The 19,480-nt window shown below is 42.7% G+C and overlaps 1 protein-coding gene across 1 annotated transcript in view; it reads right to left on the minus strand.

The window, feature by feature from the left end:
• Positions 1-19,480, minus strand: part of CCDC30 (coiled-coil domain containing 30) — a 2,524,512-nt gene that overhangs the window by 1,879,122 nt on the left and 625,910 nt on the right. The window lies entirely within an intron of this gene.

Here is a 19,480-nt window from a genome sequence, read left to right on the forward strand (position 1 = left end):
TTTGGCAAAAAAAGAAGGAATGGTCTTGTAAGGAAACCCTATCCTTGTGAAAATGTAAGTAAGGAGGTTTACAAGACAATGCCTGAGGTTCAGGCACTCTTCTGCCAGAAGTGACAGTAACTAAGAAAACAGTTTTCCAGGTCAAAATCTTCAGATCAGACTAAGCAGAGTGTTCAAAGGGAGGTTGAATCAAGGCCTGACAAATAATACTTAAATCCCAAGAGGAGTAGGATCCTTTAAAAGAGGTTGAAGTAAGCAGGGTTCCTGAGAACGGCTTTACAAAGCTTTGAGGAAGCTAAGGTAGAATTATTTACTCCAACATGAAAGTTGGAAATGGCTGCTAATTGTACTCATAGTTGAGAAGCTGGTACTCTCATTGACTATCATGATTAAAAGCAAAGGACCTTTGAAATTGGTGCTGAAAAGGGAACTAAATTCTTGTCATGGGTCAAAAAAATTAAAAGTTATCTACTCATCATAAATAGAGATCTGTGTTGTCCATGTTCATTCTTCCTCATCCCTTAGTGTTCAGATCAGATCCTTGGATCTGACTCAGTCAGATACTCCAGACTTCGGATCCAGCACTACAGCTACTCCATCTACCCACAATTCCCTAGTCCATCCCCATTACCTCAGATTGAGTTTGTTGCCATTAGGCCTATACAGCTAGAAAGAGAAAGAAAAAGCCAATAGAGAAAGGAAGGGCTCAAACTCAGAACTGTAGGTTCCAAAAAACAAGTCCAACAAGTCTCTCCAGAAAATTGAAGGATGTGGGATGGATGGGAGGGAAGATGAGGAAGAAGGTTGACATTAACCTCTCTTTTGACCACCACATTGGCACTGTGGTCAGAAAGTCCTTCTACGTGGCACATCTCATTACTAAGGGTTTTGCATCCAGGAAGAAAGACGTCACTGTCTCTCTCTACTCTTCCCTCATTAGGCCAATCATTGAGTAGACTGGCCCATTTGGCATGTACTTCACTAAACACCTGCAACTACTGGAGAGACCGCAAAAGTACCCCACAAAGAGGATCCTAGGCCTTAAACATTTGTCCTATATGGACAGACTAAAAAACCTCCAACTGTTCTCTGTCTCATATCACTCACCTAGAGGCGATCTCTGCTCGACTTACTAAGCCATGTCTGACCCAGCTCCGTTAGAAATACTACATCTAAAGAAATCCCGGCGCACCACATGCTCCAGAGACCTCAATCTCATTACCACAATCAACAGAACATGCTGGAGGGACAGGCCCATAACCCAGAGACTGTCCATGCTATGGAATAGACTTCCCATACATGTCCAGCAGAGCACCTCACTGGTCCTCTTCAAGATAAATCTTGATAAGTGAAGGAGAAATAGAAAATTCACCCCAGGGATCATTCCAGTGGCTTTACTGGACAAAGGCACTGGGAACTACGGTAGGGTGGCATGCTGCCAGGGTAATCGTATGGGCTAGGCTTGTAAAGGCCCCAGGGCCATTAGCCTAGTACACACCTATGAAATTAGACAACACAGATGCCTAGCTATGGTGAGTACATAACATTTAAACCTGATGTCCTTTTCATTCCTCCTCAAACCATGGGGCAGAGTACCCAGCTAAGCTGATCCTGGGTGGCCCTCGTGGAAGGATATTCCGAAGTGCCATCAAACCAAAGGTGGCTCTGTTTCTAAATACAATATCCAATTTGTAATGAGTAACAAAGATATGAGCATGGGACCATGTGGCTGCTGCGCAAATATCATCAACAGATGTTCTTGACCAAAAAGCAGATGCAGTAGCCATGGATCTGGTTGAATGAACTTTGGGTGGTTTGGGTAAGGTCATGCCACGTTGAGAACAGATCCAAGAAATACAGTCTATAATCCATTTGGCTAATGTGAGTTTAGAAACTGGGAACCCTAGTCTGTTTGTCTTTTAGGTGAAAAGGAAATTAGTTGATCTTATTTTCTGATTTGTTTTGTCCTACAAAGATAAAAACGTAATTGTCTGCGTACATCAAGGAGATGAAGCATGCACTCTCCTTTATTCAAAAAATATGGGAAGAAAACTGGTAAAAGAATAGACTGATTAATGTCATTTTCAAAGACTACTTTAGGTAAAAAGGTAGGGTTTGTCTATAAGGTAACCCTATCTTTATGGAAAATAATGTAAGGGGTCTTTGAAGAAACAGCCTGGAGTTCAGATATCATCTTTGCAGAAGTAATGGCTGCTAAAAAGACCGTTTTCCAAGAAAGGAATTTGAGATCAGTTTTAGCTCAAGGTTCAAAAGGTTGAGTTAAACAAATGTGGAGCAAATAGTCCCTGGAATGTAGAGGACGATTATTGGAGGGGCTGTAAGGAGCCAGTCATCCAGATATATGGAAACATTAGGAATCCTTTGAGTTTCAAATCATTAGCCACCACTGCCATGCATTTGGTAAACATTCTGAGGGCTATGGTGATTTCAAAGGGCAGGGCTCTGAATTGGTAGTGACTGCATCCCAGCCAAAAGCTTAAGTGCTTTCAGGAGCACCTGTCTATTTTGCATGTGATAGAATGCATCCTGAATATCAATAGAGCATATTCAGTCATCCTTGCGAAGAAATGGTAGAAAGGACAGTACGTGACCATTCAAACCTATGACTTCTTTACATAATAATTCAATTTGTTTAGATCCAAAATTGGTCTCAGGTCTCCTGTCTTTCTGGGCACTAAAAAGAAGTGCGAGTAAGTTCTGAATCCTATCTGGTCCGGTGAGACCTTTTGGATGTCTTTTTTTCTCTAGCAGCATTTGAATTTCTTGTGCAGCTGCTTTCATCTGACTGGGTGGAACACTGGGAAGTTTCTTGCTTTTGTGAAAAGGAAATTGGAGAAAGGGAATGGAAACCTCCAGATATACTTTTTAACCAGGAAACTTTTATGTTTGCCCAGGCATCTGGGTGCAGGGATAATCGACCTCTGACTGTCTCCAGAGATGAATAGTCAAGCAATACTACAGGAGCACTAGAAGGGTCTGTCTGGAAAAGAATCCTGGAAACCTGAATTCTGCAGGCCTTCACCTCCCATTAGAACCTTCTCTTTTGCCTCTGGAGGAAAGTGTTCCCATGCAGCTCTGGGAGAGGACCCTAAGATTTATGAAACCATATCATCTTACCTCCTCTCTGACTCCTGGAGAAGGTTTGTTGAGGGGCAGAAAATTTGGTCTCAATGGCAGAGTCTTTCCTTCTTGCTCTCTGAGGGTAAGTGTGTTTCTTACTGATGACCCAAATAAGGATGTACCATTGAAAGGGGCATTGATGAAGGATGTCTTGAAAGGCTCCACAAAGTCACATAGCTGCATCCAGGCATGTCTTCTTATGGCAATGCCTGAACCAGCCATTCGTGAGGTGCCTTCAGCTGTGTGAGAAATTAACCTTATTGAATCATTAGAGATAGGCAATAGAGTGGCCAACTGACTGGATGTTCTTTTGGAATCCTCTGCAGACATGATCTCTGAGAGAGTACATGAGAGCTCCTTAGTCAAATCTCTCTGAGGTCTAGTGATGTGTGCCAGGCAATTGAGGGACCTCAGAATGAAAGTCACAGACGCAAAGACCTGCTTTCCAAATCTGTCCAGTGCTCTAGACTCTGTTTGGTGGACAGACAGAAGAGTTCTGTTCTGCTAGCTATTTCTTAGTAGCTACCGCCACCACCATAGTAACTACTGGGACTTCTATGTTCCAGTGGGGTCTCTCTTTAGGAGGGGTTAACAATTTGTTGGCTCTCCAAGACAGGTTCAACGGTATCTCGTTCAATGAGTTCATCCACCAGGAGGATAACCCATGACACAGATAGGCCAAAACCAAAAGCCTCCAAAAATACAGATTCTCTGGGAGAGGGGTTTTCAGAAGACCATCTATCGTTTTGTCTGAGGATCGCAGATATGTCTTTGAAGGAGATATCATCCAGTGGTGATCTGGAGGACCCATCTCCTCCATCAAAATTGGTATTCTCTGTGATAGACTCCAGTGGAGAGTCTATCTGCCTTCTCTTGCAAATTCCCTTTCAATGTACCTCCTCTGTGGGATGTTCAGGGTAGGTATCAGAAAAGTGGGTAAAGCTCCTCTACAGGAACTGTTTGGAAACTTGTTGGAACTGGTTGTCCCTGTGGAGTAGGTCTGACTAACTCAGAGCTTGGAGCCAACGAGGGAATAGGGGCTGGACCCAAAGAATGAGAAAGCAGTTCTTTAGAGAGAAAAAAAGTCCTTTCCACAATCTCGATGGCAGATGAAGCTCCCAGCACAGGCAGCTCCCAACTGCTCCCAGATCTGCACCTCCAGGATGGAACCAGACCTGAACTGTCCAGGGGCAAGGATGGATCCGATAACATCAAAGTTGATCCCAGCTCCATGGATCCAATGCTGACACTTCAGCTCTGGGACCCAATCCAATCCCATGGTTTCTGAACAAAACATTTCAAGGATATCATCAGAGTTGAAGAAAAATCTTTTTCGGATCCAACTTCGGACCTCTCTGGGATTTTCAATCCTGGGACTCCAAAATAACTGGATGGATCAAAGTAGGAGAGAGAACAGTGTGGGATTACACAGGGATGCTCATGGATCCAATAGGGGACAGAGCTGGTGTCACTCCCATCTAGATCTGAACTCAGACATTTTTACATCATCCTACCCACATCCGCTTCTGATAAACTTCTAGAGGATCTGGAGGACATAGTAGCTTGAGGTCTTGAATGTCTTTTAGGAATTTGTAATAATGGAGATGCACAGTAGGAGAGAGAGGTTTAATGACATACTCTGGTGTATGACTGCTTCGAGATGTGCCAGGCTTCGAATAAGAGGACCCAAGATCTGAAGAAGCCAATGTTGGACTGGCCGATATGATTACAGGAGCTGAAGATTTCAGATCAGAGAGTTTCAGATCCCAAATGTTGGGTATTTGGATCCAACCCTGTCGAATCTGAGATTTTTCGGCTTTTGACTGGTGGCTCTGACAAAGTCAGGGACTTCGGCGGGGAGCATTTTCTGTGCTCTAATGGAGCAGACTTGGCAACTTTGGAGAGGGTTTGAACCCCAGAAGATGGAGCAGAAGAAACAGAAAGAAGTCCTTTTAAAAGTAACTTATTGTGTCAGTCAGCTTGGGTCCTTGGGTTGAAGGATGAACAGACTGAACAATTTATATCCAGGTGACCAGTTTCAAGGCAATACATGCATTCTCTGTGGGCATCTGAAGTTAGAATTTTATGCCCACAAGAAGTGCATTTTTTAAAACCCATCAGATTGCCATGGTAGATAACACCAGCAGCACAGAATACCAATACAATAAGGAAATACCTCAAAAAGTCAGTGCGAGGAAAAGGAAATAGTCCTTTTCTTTTTTTTTTTGAAGGGAAAAAGGAAAGAAAGAATACCTACCAACAATTGTAATTTAAAAGATTACTCGGATTAAAGGGTAAAGTCAATATCAGCTACGGCAAGAGAAGAGTACTATATTCAAATAGTAGAAGTCCTAATGCCAGCAAGGGGGGGGGGGGGGAGAGGATACAATCTGAAGTCAGAAAAAATACTTCCTAAGGAGCAAAAGGATTAACTCACAATACTTTGCTAAATACAGCTCAAGAGAGGAACCTGTGTTTGGGCATGACAGCAGCAAATGAGATCTGTGGTAATGGGGATGGACTAGAGCATTACAGGTAGGAGGAGGAGCTTGAGATTTAGATCCCAAGTCTAGAGTATCCGGCTGAGTCAGATCAGAGGAACGCATCAGAACCCCATGGGTTGAGGTAGAATGAAAAGGAGAACATCAGATCAAATCTTTTCCATTTACTTATGTATAGTCTTCTAGAGGAAGATTTATAGGAAGATAACAAAATGTGATGGACAGGGGGAGGAGAGCGTAGGCTAACAATCAAGGGAACTGGAGAATCCATGTGGTCAATTTGAGGCCTGATATCTTCAGATGAGTCATGCCTGTTGGGTGACACAAGACCTCTGGAGTTGATCTAGAATCCAGTGCAGATACAAGAAGATGAGACCAAAGGAAGGGAAACCAGATCTGATGAGGCCAGTTAAGGGGCAATGAGGATAACTGTGCTCTTCAATAGAGATGCTTTCTGGAGAAATTTGGGGATGAGTGGTAAAGGATGACAAGTACAAAGAAGACTGGAGGGCCAAGCATGAAGTAGGGCAATCCTCAGTGACTCCCCCAGTGGAGGGATCAGAGCAAAGAACCTGCTGCACTTGTTGAGGGGAGATGTGAAACATTCATAGCATGACTGGCCCCATCACTGGAAAATCATTTCTGCCATGTTGACATTGAGGGACCATTCAAGAGGCATCAGAATGGACCTGCTTAAGTTGTCTGCACTCATGCTGGATTTTCCTGGGATGTGCACTGCTATTAGAAAGTGATTAGAAGATAGCACCAGTTACCATACTCTCATAGCTTCTCATAAAAGAGGGTAAGATCTGGTTTCCCCTGGTTTGTTGATGTAACAGACCACTGACATATTGTCTGCCTAAATCGTAATAGTCTCGGTTGGGAGTGTATCTTGGAAGGTCTGCAAGGCTAGGACAGCTCTCATCTCCAGAACATTTATGTGTGTTTTGGCCTCTTTGCAGGACCACGTGCCTTGGGCTGTCCTTTCCAAGAAGTGCCTCCCCCACCTGAGCTGAAAGGCATCTGTAGTCATTGTGGCCTTGGGCTGAGCAAGAAGAAAGGGACAGCCTTTGTGTATTTGATTGGCGCGGATCCATAAGAAAAGGTAATTCTTGCAAGCTTGAGTTATTTTGACTGGCCTGGATAATGGGTGTTGTAGAACAGACCATTGAGTTGGGTCAACTGAATGATTCTCATATGGAACCTGGCCAGTAGTACAAGAGTGACTGTCGCTGCCATGGATCCCAAGGCTTGGAGTATCAGATGAGTGGGGATGGAAGAATTTTGAATAATCTTTTTGACCTGGAATTGAATAGTTTGCATCCAAGAAACAGGAAGAGAAGCTGTTTGGGTTGCTCTATTGAAATGAACATCAATGAATTCCAAAGTCTAAGTTGGAGTGAGCCAAGATTTGTTGTAATTGACAGATATTCCCAGATGGGAGCACAGCTGGAGTAAAGAGTCTCTGACTTGAATCAGTTGATGCCTGGTTGAAGCAGTTAGGAGCCAGTCCAGATATGGAAACACTTGGAATTCTGGCAGTCTCAGGTGAGCTGCTACAACTGCCACGCACTTGGTGAACATCCTGGGGAATGTGGTGAGACCAGAGGGCACATCTCTGAAATGATGATGATTGACTCCCAGCTGGAAGCGTAGATATCTTTTGGATCGTCTGTTCATTTTGATATGATAGTACACATCTTGAAGATCTAGTGAGCACATCCTGTTGTCTTTGTGCAGAAATAGCAAAATGGACTGAACCGTGACCATCTGGATTTTTATGTACTAAACTGATTAGTTTAGTTTTCTATGACCCAAAATTGGTCTCATGTCACCTGTCTTTTTGTCAATAAAAAGAATCTTGAATAAGTTCCAGACTCTCTCTGGTCGAGGGGGACCTCTTGGAAGACTTTCTAGCAGCTGTTTAATCTCTAGAGAAGCTGCTTCCCTCCGACTGGGTGGAACATAGAGGATTGTTTCTGGAACTGATAGCAGAGGTTGGGGAAATGGTATGATATAACATCTGGACATTATCCTCTGCACCTATGAATCTGTTGTTATATCAGGCTCTCTGGTGCAGGGATAGATAATCCATGACTGTCCACAGAGAAGAACAGTCAGGGCTTCCACTCAGCAGCGCTCATAGGGCCAATCTACGAAGGAATCTCTAGATCCCTGATTACGGGGACACCTCTGCTGCTGGGGCGGTGTCTTCCATTTGAGCTCCCCCTCTGCCCCCGGGGGAACTCTCTCCACATGTATCTTGAAAGGGACCCTGGAATTTCTTGAACCAAATCTACTACCTTGTTGATTCCTGGAAAGGGACTGTTGAGGAATAGAAAAATGTATACTGACAGGGTCTTGCCTTCTTGTTCACACCTAGAAAGTGTGTCTGACTTTGGGGCCAAGCAATGACGGTCCATCCATGGCTGCATTGACAAAAAAAGATTTCAAGGGTTCTGCAAAATCACACAAGCACATCCCGGCATGTCTCCTAATGGAAATGCCTGAACCCGCAGTCTCTGAGGTGCCTTCTGCAGCTTGAGAGATCAGCATCAAGGACAAATTGGAAATAGACTGAAGGGTAGCCAACTGCAAGGAAATAGTATTCCCTTCCTCAGAAGATAAGGACCCAGACAGAGATTTTGTACGTTCCTTGATCAAATCTCTCTGAAGTTGAGTGAAATGTGACAAATAATTCAGTGACCTCAGAGTGAAGGATGCTGAAGCATAGACATGATTCCCAAATCTGTCCAGCGTTCTAGACTTTCTGTTAAGGGAGAGGACAGAGGAACTCTGTTCTATTTCCTTCCTCGTGGCTGCCACAACAACCATGGCATCAACATGTACTCATTTACTCCAGTGTGGATGGTCCTTTGGTGGTGCAAGGATTTTGTCCGGTCACTTGGGTATAGGCTCAACAGTGTCTGGTTCCTTCCATGCCTGCTGACAGACCAAATCTATAAGCACATCAACAGGCGGAGTCATCCAGGAGGTAGATGGGTCAGACCCAAAAGCCTCCAGAAACACCACTTCCTCCTGTGAGGGGTTATCAGGGGACCAACCACCCCATTGTTTAAGGAGTTCCAAGATGTCTCTGAAGTAGAAATCATCAGGTGGTGATCAGGGGGACCTTTCCCCTTCACCAAAATCAGTGTCTTTAGTGACAGACTCTTGTGGACAGTCTAAGTGCTTCCTCTTAAATGTTCTCTTCCGAGACACCTCTTCAGTGGGGTGCTCTGGGGAGGTATCAGAAGAGAAATGCCCCAATGGGTAGACTGGCTTGGGCGAGCTGTCCTAGTGGAACAGAAGAACAAGGCTCTGGATGCATAATCGAATGAGACAAGGAAGTCTGATTCGAGGAGGATAGGGTTGTCTTATCTCTGGGCATAGAGAACACTCTCTCCACTACCTCGAAAGCAAAATGCCTAAGGGAGGCAGAAAATGATGGATCCAAGAAAGGACCTTCACATACCATCGGTCCCCATTGTCACATAGGTATCTCACCCGAGGAGGGATTCAGATCCGAGCTATCCAATGCCGATGCTCTGAGGGGAAGAGATGGTTTTGACAATTAATGACACAACTCCAATACCCTGGATCTAGCACTGAAGCTTCAGCTCCAAAACTCATGCTGCTTCAAGGTACTCGCGACAGGTCACTCAGAGAAACCATTGGAGTCAAAGACACCATGATCTTTGGATCCAAGGAAGATGTCTCCAAGGCTTTCGGATCCAATGTCTCTAAACCCAAAGCATGGACTGGAGAAAGAGACATAATAGGTGGTGTGGCTCTATGGAGGCTCTTAGGACCCAATGGGGTCAGGGCCGAAAGAACTCCCATTTGAATTTGCGTCCTGATGAACTTCCTTATCCTACCGACACCTGCTTCAGACAGGCTCCTGCTGAATCGAAGACAGGATGCTGTTGAAAAAGGCCCTGAATGATGCTGAGGTGACTGTTCGAGGAATGGTGAAGGCAATCTAGAAGTAACAGGCTCCAAGAGTAAAAGTGGAGACTGGATCCAACGAGATCTTTCAGGTCTTAGTTTTGGATCTGAAACAGTTGTATCTGATTTTCTTGGAAGTTTAGCCAGTGGCGCTGAAGATGGAGCTGAAGCAGACGCCAAAGTAGAAGAGCGATCCAGAGATTTCTTGAGAGAATCTTTGGCAAGAGAATTACCCTTAAAATCCAGTTTCTTGGGGGGTTTGAGCTCCAGCATCCATACAGAAGTGCTTAGAAGGAATGAGACCCATAAGTATCAATATGTTCTGTCAATTAAAGCTCGGGAGTAGAATCCCTTGCAGATCTCACAGTTAACATCTAGATGCTTAGGACCTAGACAATATACACACACTCTGTGGGTGTCCGAACTGAAGATCTTATACCCACATGGCACACATTTTTTGAAACCGGACGGTTTGTCCAACATATTGAAAAAAAAATTACGGTCAATGAAGTAGAATAGAAAGGTAAAAGATGGAAAATATATATATTTTTTAGGAATAGAAGAAAAGGAAAATAATTACCAACGATGGTAATTAGAAGTACTAAGAAAAGTAGAGAAAGTTAAGACAGACTACCAGGAATGGTATTAAACAGTACTCAAAGAATATGAGAAACGGGGGCTGACATCTATGTAGAAGGGTAAAAAGGGAGGAAACAGAATTAGTAACAAGGAAAATGGAAGTAAGTTAAACTTACTGAAAGGAGAAGATGAGCATTAAAAGTTTTAATCCAAAGCTCAAGAACTCGCAATCTACATCTGTTCACAATGGTGGCAAATGAAATCTGAGGTATTGTAGGCTGGTAGGGCATTATGGGTAAAAGGAGGAGCTTGAGAGTTCAATATTTTTACGATCTGGAAAAAGTGGCCAAGTTGGAGCCAAACCCAGCTGTATGGGAATTAATAAAAATGACAACATTAGACTGTGGGGGAAATAAAGCAACGTTTGGGTATCATTTTTTTTTTTTTTTATCAAAACTATCAATTAAGGATTTTGATTACTACAATTCTGAAAAATAGTACACTTATCCAGTACCATGCACTGTCCCTTTGGAGTAAATATACAAGGGAGTAGGGGAGGGACTATATTTGGAAGTGGGCATACAATTCCAAATTTTCAGGTCATCTCAGCCTGTCAATACCAAGCCAGCACTGGCCAGATCCAGAATAGTCAGTTTCTTCTCCAGTATGGGCTCTATGAATACAAGTTATAGTTATTTTTGTCATTATGAAAAATAGCCTCAAACAATAATAAAAACAGGCAATTATAATACAAAAAAACATTCATAGCAATGAACTCTAAACCAAGTGACATCTGAAGGTTGGAGAAGGTGCTTCAGTTTAACACAGCTGGTTATATTTGTTTTACTTGTTTGTATCCTTATTTAATGTGGGCTGGTATAAGATTATTCTTAGCTATAGCATGAACCATCTGGCAAAACTTAACAGTGATCAGCAAAGAACTGTTTGTGTATTAATAAATACGCAATAAATATAAAGCTTGCAAAATAAAATACTCAATTCCTTAGAACAGAACAGGATAAAAGCAACTTACAGTACAACACTGCTTCCAGTGAAAAATGCATTTGTAAGCTTCTGTTAAGTTTAGCTAAAACTTTTTTGAAACTGAAATATTTACTTGTAACAAAGCAACACTGACATCAACTGCCTGTGTAGGGTTCAGCTGAAGTTTCGTTTTGAAATTGTTAAGAAATATTAATGTCAAGTGACAACAGAGAGCAAACAGGCCTTATGCACAGACAGGCTAGAGAAAGTTTCATTCCAGAGAAGCAGATTAAAGAGCCTAGTTAGACAAGATTCTTGTTGTCTGCATATGTTATTTGGCAGAGGTTTTACACCGGATGCCCTTCCTGACATAACCCTCCCCATTTATCCGGGCTTGGGACTGGCACGATGAAATGCAATGGCTTGAAATGCAATGGCTTGAAGGAGCACTACAGATGTGTTGTTTGCTCTGAGACTGTTGATGGAGAAATATAGGAAAGGTCAGAAGGAGTTTCATTGTGTCTGTGGATTTGGAGAAAGCATATGATAGGGTGGCTAGAGAGGAGTATGAGGAAGTCAGGAATGGCAGAGAATTATGTAAGAGTGGTACAGGATATGTACGAGGGTAGTGTGACAGTGGTGAAGTCTGCAGTGGGAGTGACAGATCCGTTTAAGGTGGTGGTGGGATTACATCAAGGATCAGCTCTGAGCCCTTTCTTATTTGGAATGGTGATGGACAGGTTGACAGACGAGATCAGACAGGAGGCCCCATGGACTATGATCTTTGCAAATGACATTGTGATCTGTAGTGAGAGTAGGGACCAGGTTGAGGAGACCCTGGAAAGGTGGAGATATGCTTTAGAGAGGAGAGGAATGAAGATCAGCAGGGCTAAAACAGAATGTGTGTGTGTGAATGAGAGGGAGGATACAGGAATGTTGAGGATGCTGGGAGTAGAGTTGGCGAAGGTGGATGAGTTAAAGTACTTGGGATCAACAGTTCAGAGTAATGGTGAGTGTGGAAGAGAGGTGAAGAAGAGAGTACAGGCAGGGTGGAATGGGTGGAGAAGAGTATCAGGAGTGATTTGTGACAGATTAGTACCAGTAAGAGTGAAAGGGAAGGTCTACAAGAGGGTACTGAGACCAGCTATGTTGTATGGGTTGGAGACGGTGGCACTGACAAAAAGGCAGGAGTCAGAGCTGGAAGTGGCAGAGTTAAAGATGTTAAGATTTGCACTGGGTCTGACAAGGATGGACAGGATTAGGAATCCATATATTAGAGGGTCAGCTCAGGTTGGACAGTTTGGAGACAAAGTCAGAGAGGCGAGATTGCGTTGGTTTGAAATGTGTTGAGGAGGGATGATGGGTATATTGGGAAAAGGATGCTAAGGATGGAGTTGCCAGGCAAAAGGAAAAGAAGGAGGCCTAAGTTAAGGTTTATGGACGTGGTGAGAGAGGACATGCAGGCGGTTGGTGTGACAGAGAAATATGCAGAGGACAGGAAGAAATGGAAACAGATGATTTGCTGTAGCGACCCCTAATGGGAACAGCCGAAAGATAAGAAGAAGTTGGACAAGATTCTTGTAAATCCTTATAGCAAGCGCAGTCATATTCTTGCTATGAGCTTCAAGGAGGGGATATTATAGATATGCACTCATAACTCTCTGCATTTGTGTTGTCTGTTTTCATTCGTCCTCACCTGATGGGTTGCAGATCCAACCCTCGGATCCATTCTTGGCCACACAACAGAATTTAGGCTCCATAGCTCAAGTTCCTCCCCTTACCCATAATCCCTTGACTACTGTGAGTTACCTCAGACAGAGTTTGTTGTCAAATTATCAAACACAATGACAAAAATGAAAAAAGGCAACCCATAGTACTTTGAGTAAGTAATACAACAGATAAAAAGATAGGAAAATATGAAATCAGAAAAGGAGACTCTGAAACCCACAAAGCAGAAGCTATCCAGGAATATTCCTCAGGTCATATCAACATCCATACAAACGGGGAAGGGGAAACGGTGGCCTGAAGAACCAGCATAACATCCCATGAACGTACAGGATCTTTTACTGGAGGGTGCAGCAGTAATGTCCCCTTAAGGAAAGCTTTACGTAACTTAAGGGAAGCTAATAAATAACTATCTACTCCAGTAAGAAAATCTGAGATGGCAGACAATTGCACCTTAACCCTCGAATAACTAGCTCCTTCAATGAAGATGGAACATAGAAAATTGAGATTATCTGGGACAGGCACAGCAAAGGGGTCTGACTGTTTCTGAAGGGCCCAAACAAAAAAATCGTTTCCATTTACTTTTACAATGTTTTCTAGTAGATGATTTTTGGGATGACATAAGGATGTGGCAAACAGGGGAGGAAAGCCTGGAACATCTAGCTGTTACTGGAATTGCAAAAACCATGCAATTTCAGGGATACTATGTTTGGGTGTGGCAGCCCGGATAGATGAAACAGAAGATCCTGATGAGGATTCAGCACCCAATGGGGGCTAAAGGATGAGCCAAAGGAAGTGGAACTATACTTGGCGAGTCCAGAATGGGGCAATGAGGCTCACCATGCTCTTCTTCTGATAAGCTTTCTGAATAAACTTGAGGATAAGAGGAGTGGTAGGAAAAGCATATAGTAGACTGGAGGGCCAATCATTAACTACAGCATCTCTCAGTGACTCCCCCACTAGGGGAATCTGGGAAAAGTACCTGCTGCACTTTTTATTGGGGGGAAAGGCAGAAAGGTCACAGCACTGGTGACCCACTGGTGAAAGATCATGTCTGCCACCTACTGACTGAGAGACCACTCCTGAGGAATTAAAATGGATCTGTTTAGTTTGTCTGCAAGCATGTTGGCTTTCCCCAGAATACACTGCCAAGAGAAAGTGGTCAGAAGAGATCACCTATTGCCACACTCTCACTGCCTCCCTGCAAAGTGGGCAAGATCTGGTTCCCTCTTGTTTGAAGTATCAGACTACTGACATGTTGTCCATCTGAATTGTAACCATCCCTATAAGAAGAACATCTTGAAATGCCTGCAATGCATATAGGACTGCTATCATTTCTAGGACACTGATGTATAGGTTGGCCTCCATCAGAGTGCACGTGCTTTGGGCCGTTCTTCCCAAGTAAAGCCCCTCCACCTCAGCTGGGAGGCATCCTTTCTCACTGTAGCTTTGGGGGAAGGAATTATGAAGAGGCAGCCCTGGGAAACTTCCTGTGCCTGAATCCACCATGCTATGTGTCATTTGCAAACAGCCACGATGTGACTTGGAGTCTAAAATGGCTGATGTCTTGTTGACCACTGTACCACAAGGGGGTCTAGGTTTAGAGATCGAACAAAACGTTCATTGAATGACTTACTTATCGAACGTTAAACATCAAAAGTTAGTTTTAGTGAACAACCATATCTTTGTAAATAAAATCATGGAATATTCATAGTTTGCCAACATTGCGAATGTCCGACGATGTTGTGAAGTAAATCTAAACAAAATAAATTTCATAAACACAACTTCTCAAGTGTACAACAAACTAAACAACACATTTTATATGTGAATAAATAAGAACATTATCTCCTAATAAACAATGATGTAAACATATACTGAAATATTTCTGTAAAGGCATAATTTCATGTATCCCAATGGATTCCTATACAGAAAGGAAAATAACGTAACTGGTGCAGAAGATGAAGTCAGTGAACACTTAACAGAAGAGCTATAGCTGTAATAAAGGATTGCACATCATAATAGTCTATTTTCAGTAACTACTTTTAAATGTTGATGTCTTTAGTTTTCCATTTCATTGGAGAAGGCGGGGCAACCAGCCAACAGCTGCAGACGTAACTCATCAACTCTATTTTGCTCACTCACTAATACAGACATAACAGCAGGGATGTTGAAAATTCTCTTAAAATAGTAAGCAACAGATTAGCCTATGCCATTTTTTCCACATAGTTTTGTGTCCTAGGCAAGCACAACTCATTTAAAGAGGAAAGATTCCAAAACCTAACTGGAAACAGGAGGAAATCGAGCAAAAATAGAACTACGTGTATTTACTTTATGTGGGTGACCTAGCAAATACATGTCTGTAATGTAAGTAAGAACTTCTTTACCTTCAACTGGAAACACCTTACATAGCTCATGAAATGCAGGAACAACCTCATCTTCCTTTAAAAATGATAGAGCTACAAGTTTTTTTTTTTTTTTTTTTTTTTTTTTTTTTTAATAGCGAGTTGAAATTCCATAGATTTACCATACAGAGCTAATAATTCTAGTACCTGCACCAAATCTTCTGAGCAAACTGAAACAAGCAGCCTTTGCATTCTACATCATTAATGCTGCGTTTAATACTTTTAATAGCAGCCATTTCAAAGTTGCGAAACACATACTTTACAGTTGTATTCAACTCGCATTCTGAAATTAAATGTAAAATGCACTCCACATATAATTGTAAGCTCTGTAAGACTTTTTACTGATCAAATAATAGAGAAGAGGTAAACACTTCATACTACCTCCATATGTCAGTAATGCATGTATGCCATAAAGCTGTTGACAAAACCCTCCCTTAGTTTAAAAAAAAAAAAACTTCATACATACACCGTATTGCTAAACTGCAAATGTCAGTTAAATTCTCCTTTGTAGAAAACATTAACAAATGCAAATTGCTATGAATATCTTCTAAATGTTTCTGAATAAGATGTACTGTTTTTTAACGGACAGCTACTGACAGACACTGTACTTAAAGGTGTGCAGGTTTCACTGTCTCAAATCATCTTTCTTTGTCCAAGACTATTCACTTATTGAAGCATGCAACTTCTGGGGGTAGAGTTACCTACAATCTCTAACAACGTACTAGCAATTACATCATCTACAAGTAGTGAAGGTGTACATCTACATGACACAGCTCTTTCCTTTAAATGTCTACATGCTATACACTTCTCTACTTCAGTTAGATCAAATGCATGATGAGACATAACTGACTAACAATTCTTCTCGGTCACAAACACTTCTTTATAGCTCTTCCCCTATACTTTTCAGTAAACTTTTGATGGCAACACCAATACTTTCTTTGACTATCCTTACAAGATTGTACAAGTAACCATCATTAACTAATGCATCCCTTTCTCTCTGAAAATTTACAGTGCTATACAGCATGCTTAATAAACCAGGAGCACTCTTGGATGTTTCAACCATAGCAGTACAGACTGCCTTATGCACAGTCGAAAGTTATACTTACACCATTTATATACCACCTTTCTACATGGGTCAATCAACTAAAACTATGCATTACTGATGCAAGTTAAAAACGTATAATATACCTTATCTTCAACAAAAGAAATTAAATTTACTGATTCAACATACTATTATGGTAAACTATTGAACTTTATTATAAAGATATCTCGGCAAATGTATATTAATAATATCAGCACGTTTACTATGAATATACACGTACTATGTGCCATTTCCTTGCTAATGGCCAACTATTAAAGCTCAATGATTTCATTTACGATGATATGCCTATACGACAGAAATGGACATTCGATATAAAGCGTTCAGTGAGAAGTTGCTTGATAAACATTTTGTTCAATTGTTAAACATAGACCCCTGCAAGGGTCCACTGTAGTATTCTCATTTGAAAACGCACCAAATGAACTAGAACTATGGAGGCGGTCAGTGAACTCAACAGTTACAGAACTAGTTTGGCTGGAGGTGAACTAAGAGTAAGGATGTGCATTGCCTGTTTCCTTGAGTTCTCCGATTTTGATTGAAGATGACTTGCTGCTTGTGATTTTGTGTCTAGACGGGCACCAATGAACTCCAGGGTTTGTGCTGGAGAAAACTGAGACTTCAAATAATTTATGGTAATGCCCAGCTGTAAACAGAGATGGAGCAAGTGGTCCCTGGCTTGAATTAGTAGAAGCTTGGTGAAAACAGATAGAGGACAGTTATCTAGATATGGAAACACCCAGAATCCTTGCAGTCTCAAGTGAGCTACAACCACTGCCATACACTTGGTGAACACCTAGGGGGCTGTGGTGAGACCAAGGAGCAAGACTCTGAACTGACAGTGATTGGCTCACAGCCAGAAGCACAGGCATCTTCTGGAGTGCCTCTGAATTCTGATATTACAGTACGTGTCCTGAAGATCTATACAGCACCCAATAGTTTTTCTTTAAAAGAGGCAGGAAGGACTAAACCGTGATGATCCGGAACTTAAGTACTTCAAAAACTGATGTAGGTTGCAGAGATCTAAAATTAGTCTGAGGTACCTGGCCTTTTTTGGCACCAAAAAGAATGTCAAATAAGTTCTGAACCTCTGCTGGTCGGGCAGGACTGGTTGGGTGACACTTTTTTTCTAGCAGCATTTCTATCTCTGTAGCTGTGGCTTTCCTCTGACCAGGTGGAACATCAGGAATTTTTCTGTTGCATTTTGGGAGAAAAAGGGAAAATGGTATGCAATAGCTTGTGGATATGATATTCTGCACCCAGGAATCTTTGGTATTGGCAATCCAGGATAGTGGGTGCAGAGATGGTTATCCTTCTACTGCCTCCAGAGTGCAGCAGAAGGGTAATCCTTCAGGGATGTTGAAAGGGCTTATCCGGGTAGGAACCTCTGAAGCCCTGATGTCACAGGCCACCTCTGCAGTGAGGTTGGCATCTTCCACTGGAATTTCTCCCCTGCCTTGAGGGGAATTTTCTATATAGGAGTCTTGGGAAGAACCTTGCAATTTTCTGAACCATAATTTTCTGCCACCCCCCTTGTTTCAGAAGAAAGTCCTTTGGAGAGTAGAAAAATGGATTCCTATGGCAGGAAGGGTATTCTCATCCTGCTCGCTCCTGGAAAACTTCTTTCTCATCTTAGGACCAAATAAAGTGGACCCATCAAAAGGGACATTGATGAAGGGGAACTTGAAGGCTCTGAAAAATCACAGAGGCACATCCAGGCATGTCATCTAACAGCTAAACTTGAACTTGCCACTCTAGCTGCTTGCTCTGAGGTGTAAGATATCAGTCTCATGGAAGCACTGGATAATGACTGAAGACTTGCCAGCTGTGAAGAAACTGTTTGCTTATTCTCTGTACAGATGGACCCTAAGAGGGAACTTGAAACTGTTTAATCAATTCCCTCTGAAACCTGGTCATATGTGCCAAATAATTCAGAGATCTGACAGCAAAAGTCAGAGAAGCATAGACATGCTTCCCATACTGTCCAGTGAGCTAGATTCCCTATTAGGAGGGTAGACACAAGAAGTCTGTTGTGCTAGCTCTTTCTTGGTGGCTGCAGCAACGACCATAGCATTCACTGGAGGTCCCTTGCTCCAATGAACTCTATCTCGAAGTGCCACAAGGTATTTGTCTGGATGTTTATAGATGGGCTCTGTGACATCCAGATCCTTTCAAGCCTAGTAGGAGATGAGATATACCATCCCATCCCACTGGGGGTCAACACAAATCGTAACTGAGCCAGTCCTGAAAGCCTCAAGAAACACTGACTCCTTTTGGGAAGCGGGGTCAGAAGAACAACCTCCTTTCTGTTTTAAAAATTTGAGGATCACTCTGAATGAAACATCCTCAAAAAAGGTGATCTGGGAGACCCTTCCTCAAAGTGATTGTTGTCAGTTAGAGACTCTTGTGAGGAGTCTATGTGCCTCTTCTTACACATCTTCTTCCAGGGGGGGTTCTTCGGTGGGAGGTTCCGGAGAGGACTAGGAAGTACAGCACTGTCCTGAATGAGGACCGTCTCTAGGCTTGATCTGGCCAGCAGTCTTGATGTGGCTGGATGAAGAGGCCTAGCTTCCACAGAAGGCAGCTGAGTGTAGGGTGGATCTGAGGGGTGGAAGTGTGCCTTTTCCAATGATGAAAAAAAGCCATCTCCACTACCACGAAAGCTGAAGTCATGGGGACCTCAGTCTCACTCCCATTGGATAAAAAGAAGCCTTTGAGGAAGGAAACCTGACTCCCACCCCCATCTCTGCTCTCGAGACAGAGGTCAGAGCTGAGCTGTCCAGTGCCACAGCTCTGATAAGAAGGGATGGGCTCTGACACCATCGGATCCACTGCTGATGCTATGGCCCTGAGATCCTTCTGGATCTAACAAGGTTGAACCTGTTTGGGTCAGAGAAAGTGTCATGAGTGGAAGAATGACAAGTCTTCAGATCTAACAAACATGTTTGGGAATCTTGGGTCTGAAAGCTCTGAAACCACAGGACATTTCGGAGTAGGTGCTAAAGCCTAGGGCTCAGAGATGAAGAGGCTCAAGGGTCTGTTGGGTGACAGAGCCAGTAAAACACCCAATGAATCTGTGCTCTGAAAAATTTCCTCATCATCCT

Source organism: Protopterus annectens, chromosome 2.part0, assembly GCF_019279795.1.
Source record: "Protopterus annectens isolate FY-2018-M chromosome 2.part0, PAN1.0, whole genome shotgun sequence".
Lineage (NCBI taxonomy): Eukaryota > Metazoa > Chordata > Ceratodontiformes > Protopteridae > Protopterus > Protopterus annectens.